The sequence below is a fragment of the Pteropus vampyrus genome, unplaced genomic scaffold (genome assembly GCF_000151845.1).
Source record: "Pteropus vampyrus isolate Shadow unplaced genomic scaffold, Pvam_2.0 Scaffold79, whole genome shotgun sequence".
NCBI lineage: Eukaryota > Metazoa > Chordata > Mammalia > Chiroptera > Pteropodidae > Pteropus > Pteropus vampyrus.
Genome location: NW_011888860.1, coordinates 6,556,028 through 6,562,664, shown reverse-complemented (window position 1 = coordinate 6,562,664; position 6,637 = coordinate 6,556,028). Strand labels below are relative to the sequence as shown.

At 36.1% G+C, this 6,637-nt stretch overlaps 1 protein-coding gene across 3 annotated transcripts in view; it reads right to left on the bottom strand.

The window, feature by feature from the left end:
- The window catches only part of GABRB1 (gamma-aminobutyric acid type A receptor beta1 subunit), a 391,944-nt gene that overhangs the window by 116,148 nt on the left and 269,159 nt on the right, over positions 1 to 6,637 (bottom strand). The gene's annotated exons all lie outside the window — the stretch shown is intronic.

Sequence of the window (6,637 nt, the reverse complement as noted above, 5' to 3'; positions counted from 1 at the left end):
ACTGCAGGGCCAAATTTAGCCCAAGCCTCTGCCCTCCAGGGCCACTTGTTAAGATTCAGCAAACAATCCACAGATGCCGTGCTTATAGTTGCCTCAAGAGGCCACACCAGAAACCGAGGCCAGCTGCCTCCAGTGTGAGTCTAGGTGCTGCTCAGCAAGGAGCACCTGACTTGCTGAGGATACACTTGGATTTGGCTTGGATGGGGCCATGAGTTGGGGGAGGTGGGGTTTCAGGGAATCCTCTAGGCAGAGTGACCTCTGTTATCCAGTTCGATGACATCAGGGCTATGGTGGAGCTGTGTCTGGAGCACTGGGAGTGGGGAGGGCTCAACTGGGAACAATGGATGCCACCAGCACTCTGTACAGGATGAGTCTTGCCTCAATCCTCACTCTGACAACTCAGAGTCTCCCTGTAAGTCCCTGGTGTCCCCTGCATGCAGCTGAACCAGCACTGGTGCTCTGAGTGAGCCAATCCATCATTGCAAATGTCTGCTCATGGCACAAAACCTTTAAGAGGCATCTGCAGTTGCTGTTTCCACAGCCTCAGTCCCACTCTGCTGTTCAGGACCAGGCAGTCTCATGTCCTCTCCCTGTCCTACCTTCTGCCATTGCAGGGTGACTTCTTAGACTTCTCCCTAGTTGTATGGCTTGTTCATCTAGATCCCAGGCAATTTTTTCTTGCTGTTTGCTCCTTGTTTCCATCACAACCTTGATTTGGTTGCCAGAGGGATGAACAGAGCCTCTATCATCTACGTCATTTTTACCCCTTAACATATTTTAAATCACTCCATTACTCTCCAATTTGATATCCTTGGATATCCTTTGATATCCTTGGAATTATCCTTAGATAATTCCCCAAATTGGGGGTCCCCAACCCCAGGCTGCAGACCGATACTGGTCTGTGGCCTATTAAGAACCAGGCTGCACAGTAGGAAGTGAGAGGCAGGCCAGTGAGGGAAGCTTCATCTGTATTTGCAGCGGCTCCCCAGCACTAGCATCACTGCCTCAGCTCCACCTCAGATTATCAGGCATTAGATTCTCATAGGAGCACTGATCCCTGGTACCAAAAATGTTGGGGACCGCTACCCTAAATAACCCACTTACACACTTATTTTAAATACTGTTTTGAATTAGTTGTAACCACCTTCCTGTTCCCTATCCCAGAATTACCATAAAAAGTAAAGAAATACAGTGTTTCTCTCCCTCTCAAGTTGACTACCTAATTGACCTTTATTAGGAAACAATGATTATAATCTTGTGAAAAGAGTCCCATCAGTCAAGAAATCCATCAACTTATATAGATCTTCTAGTTTGAAACATATACATTTCCTTACATTTCTCATCACAATTTGCAATTATGCATTTATTTAATTACTTATTTCTTATGTGACTGCTTGAATACATGGTAAGTGCTACAAGGGAAATGATCTCACAGTGATTCATATACCAGAGAGTCCTGCCTGGTGTCTGGCACAGAATTTATCTGTCAATTAATGGAGTTAATATGTAACTTTAAGGAAACACTGAAATCATTACTTCTCTAAAAAAAAAAAAAAAAAAAACCAACCAGAAAAAGACTAGTGTGTTGTCTTTCTTAAAAAAAAAAAAGCCAATGTTGCCTGGAATACAAATTTTGGATAAAAATCCATTTCCCTCATTCTGATTTGATTTCTTATTAAAAATCATCTTGAGTACATTTGCTAAATAAATAGCCATAGGGTATTGTTGGTTGGATAATTTCTAGGACCAAGAAGCTGCTCAAAGCATACTTAAATTAAGCCAAATATCATGGACCTCTCATTTGTTATAACATTTAGATGCTCTGTAGCTTAAGAGAGAAGTGACTATAACATTTGTATTTGCATTAAATAGTCCAAATATAAACATAGGTTCAAGTATTCTTTATTTTCCTGCTATTGAGAGTTCAGATAGATTAAGGCCTCAAGGTACACAAAGTTGGTTTCCATTCTGGGAGCAAAATACCGATTGTTCTTGCCAAGAGGATGAATGAAAATGGTTTTCAGTGGTTAGTCTGTGTCAGACTTCCTTCTTATGTTGAGTGAGCCAGCACCTGGACTTTTCTATGTGAAAAGCATGAATTTATATGGTATAAAAGAATTTTTGTTTTTAATCATTAAAACATCAAATTTACATCAGCATCATTAGAATTCTAACTTCATAAGCAGATAATAATAATAATTCATGTTGTCTGGCTGATTTTTCAATTTAAAAAGTGAAGAAAAATGAAGGGATATTTACATAATCTAGGAACTGAAACAAATGAAGATAAAAAAAGGAGCAAAAATATCTTGTAATAAGAAGTAACATGATGTTCTTCTCACATTTGTAAAATATATGTATATAAATAGTGTACCTTCAGCATTTAAGGATAATTTTAACTATCATCATTATCCTCCATTGAATATTAATAATGCACACTTATCTATGTTTACATCCATTTGTATGCAAACACATAATTTATAGTTATAGGTTGTGGTTAGTTTCTTTAAAGACAAGAGATTTTTTAAGATAGTCCTTTCTTTTTAAACAAAGTTTTAGTCACTAGAAATTCAAAGTAAATAAATGTACATTTCTTTCCATCTTCTCTTTCATACCACCACTCCTTAAACTAAAAAAATAACAAAACAAGACATTCCTTAATATGCTTTATTCAGAAATGATATGTATGAGTTCATATATGGATTGCTGAAGTTAAATATATTCTCCTTAACAAGGGAAATTATATATATATATATATATACACACACATAGCTTTGCCTATGTTACGGTAAACATAAAGTGATTTCTCTGGTTATTATCTTTGAGAATAATGAAATTCATAGTGACTATTTTCAGGTTTATGGAAACCTAAATATTCCAATTAGCTTTGATAATTAATTACTCTGAATAAAAGACTGTTTTAGTATCTTGACCATTTAAATGAATAAATGACACAGTCTTATTATCTAAGAAACTGCTCAAGTTAGAACTATATTTTGATGGAAACCATTATCCTACTAAGTAAATGCAAAATGCTATATTTAGTAAATATTTTTCTTAAATTCTAATCATTTATTAAGAAAATATTGTGCAATAAATATATAAAACCTATTTTTTAACATTCCATATACGTAATAATTTGAATTTAAAAACATGATGCCTCATAGTAAAAGATATCTGAATTTTGAATATATAAAAATATTTGAATGCATTTTACCAATTTAATATTTATGAATCTCGTACTAATTGTCAATAATCTTATATCAAATGGTATATTTAAAAACATTCAAAACTTATAATATCACTTATGTAAATAGAAGGTATTACTGATAGAAATGTAAAGATCTCCCTCTTAAAAATCAGTTCTTAAAATTTCATATTCAAATATTCTATGAAGAAATTGTTTTATATAATAGAGAAATTTACATGCTACATTTAATACTGCAAATAGAAAAATGAGAGTGGAAGGACAGCACTGGGTACTTTGCACATATTATCTTCCCAAATCGTCAGCATCCCTTCATGCTGGGAATTGTTGGGTCAGAAGAGAAATCTGTTATATCAGAGGAGGAAAACATATTATGACCGTAGTTTTGTGTTTCTATATTTACTCTTGAGTTATGGCAAAGTGTAGATTTGAATTTATAAGCATTCTTTTTTTTCTAATTCAGAAAGGACTTTATCTCTCATTTTGCAGGAAAACTTGTGAAATAATTTGAAACGAACCCCAAAATTTACAAGTTGTTTTATCTAGTCAGAGTTATCTCACCTTTCATTGTCTAATTGCTCTTTTGCAATAGTAACATAAACGATTCTTATGTTACTGAATTGCAATGATAATTAATTATTGTTTGGTGGATATTGGCCAATTTTGTCAGTTTGCATCTGTGAACTTTTTCCGGTGTGCTATGTCTTTTTAGTACATCCATCCTTGGATTTGGAGTTGCAAAAGAGCAATTAGACAATGAAAGGTGAGATAATTCTGACAAGATAAAACAACATGTAAATCCATCCTTGGATTTCCCTTGGAACTGGCTGAGACATCTTACTAGTTCTCTCATTAATGAGTTAATTGAAATCTTTGACATATGTTTGTTTTATATTTTTGTGTGATTTTATCCTTTTAAAATGATTGCCCTTTTACCGTTTCGGAGACAGTCTATCAAGATGATCAATGGATTTACCTAACAGAGCCAGGTGAAATGTATTGCCAGAGAGGTGTACCTTACAGGCAACTTAAAGTCAAGCATGTCTTTTCTTGGTTCCCAGAGGTGAAATATGTATTTATTGATTCACTTTAAAGTGAAATCTAAGACTAAAACTTTTCTGACTGTTCTTCTCCCCGACCTCATCTATTGATTTTTCGTTTTTTTGTTTGTTTGTTTGTTTGTTTCTGGTTTGCTTACAGCCAAGAAGTTACTTCCCATCAGTGACAGCAGTGATTGAGAATTTGGTTAAATGGTCTGACCATTTAATGATTTCTGTGAGTAGGTTAATGGATTATAGAGTTAGATATGCACACTCTGTTGGATAAGAGACAACAGAGTCTGATTTGTTAGTCTTTTTGTTTGTTTTATCTATTTGTCCATTTTGAGCTCAAGTCAATTAAGAATCTCATACCCAGTGGAATTTAAAGCAGCTATTTGATATTTGTAACATGAGTTTTCTTGTTTCTATATTTATCCGTGACCTGTGTCAAAAGTGTAGATCTGAATTTATAAGCACTCTAAATGTCTTTGAAGCTAAAATTCAAAAAGAGAGTTTGGAGAAACATGGTGGAGTGAGAGACGTCCCCAGATCTCTCCCCTTAAAACAATAATAAGCTGAACATCTAAAACTCAACAAAAAACACCCAAACTGCACATCAGCACATCTGAACGTAGGATTTGTGCATGAGAGCTACCACAGGTCAGAACCCCGGGTGTTGGGCAGTGGACTAGGAGAAATAAAGAAGCTGCCTCTCACAGCCATTGGAACTCCCTATACGAGGAGGGGGAGGGGAGTAAATGAGACCAGTTTCCTGAACAGCCCGGCCTGGGTGGCTGGGAACTCCACGTGGCTGGCGGCAGCGCCTAGTCATCAGGGCAGGAAGTGGAGAAGCGGGACGGCAGAGAAACAACAGTTTATTTTTACCGGCCCCAGTTGCAAAACCGAGGCTGAGCTGTAGCCCCTAACTCTCAACCCACAGGGGTCCTCTGCCCATACGCCATGAGATCAATCACTGCAGAGCCTAGGGGAATCTGAACAAATGCTACTGAAACTGTCGCTAACACTGACAGGGACTAAGACTGAAAGTAGCGAGCATGATTAAACATCTACAAGAAAAAAAAAAAAGAGGCATTATTAATGCTTTATATAAAGTAGGGATCCAAGAGGCTTAGATGCCACCTACTGGAAACCAAAAGAAAAGCACCTTCTTTGCAACAGGCTAAAGAGAGACCTTTACATAATAAATCTTCTTTCTGGAATGAAAGTAGAATACACTTCCACTAATTCCCAAGTAGAGAAATAGTCCATTAAACACCATGAACAACCAAGGTGGCAAGGCATCTCTGAAAGAGAAAAATCTCCAGAAAATAAGCTTACAGATATAGAAATACGCAACTTAAATGACAGAGAATTCAGGATGGTACTTCTGAAAAACTCAGTGAGTTCTGAAACGAGTCTTATCAACGAGTTCAGGAATTAAAAAAAAAAAAAAAACAACTAGATGAGCAGAATGAGTTCTTTAGCAAGGAGACTGAAACCCTCCAAAATAACAGAATAGATCTTCTGGCAATAAAAAACACACTGCAAGAGTTGAAAAATGAAATAGCAAGCGTGGGAAATAGAGTCAACCAAATGGAGGAAAGGATCCATGATATCAAAGACAGAAATCTAGAAATGCATCAGAAGGAAGAAGAGAAATACAAGAATGTAAAATAATGAAAGAGAAATGCAAGAACTAGCTGACAACATCAGGAGAGGAAACATAAGAATAATGGACATTTATCAAAGGCGAAGATAAGAAGCAGAGACTAGAAATCATTTTCACAAATAGTTGACGAGAATTTTTCAAATCGAAGGAATGAGCTGGAGCTTGGAATTCAAGAAGTCAATGGAACACCCAATTATCTTGGCCCCAAAAGGCCTTCGCCAAGACGCATTGTATTAAAATTATCAAAAATCAATGACAAAGACAGAATTCTGAAGGCAGCCAGGGAGAAGAAAACGGTAACATATAAAGGAAAAACCATTAGATTATCCTTGGACTTCTCAGCACAAACCTTACAAGCCAGAAAGGAATGGAATCAAATATTTAAACTATTAAGTGAAAGGAACTATCAGCCTAGAATAATGTATCCAGCTAAGCTCTCCTTTAGATATGAAGGAGAAATTAAAATCTGTCCAGATATACAAAAATTGAGCGAGTTCTCCATTATGAGGCCTGTACTACAGGAAATACTGAAAGAGGTCAACTCACCTAAAACAAAAATGACAAAAAATATGTACATAATTAGGAGTAAGGTGACTATTAGACAAATAGAAGTAGAGGAGTGCAATCCTTACTAAGAACAGGCCATTATAAGCTTAAACAATAAGAAGAGAATTGCTATAGCAAGATAATAATGAATGGGCACAAACTGATATAACAATG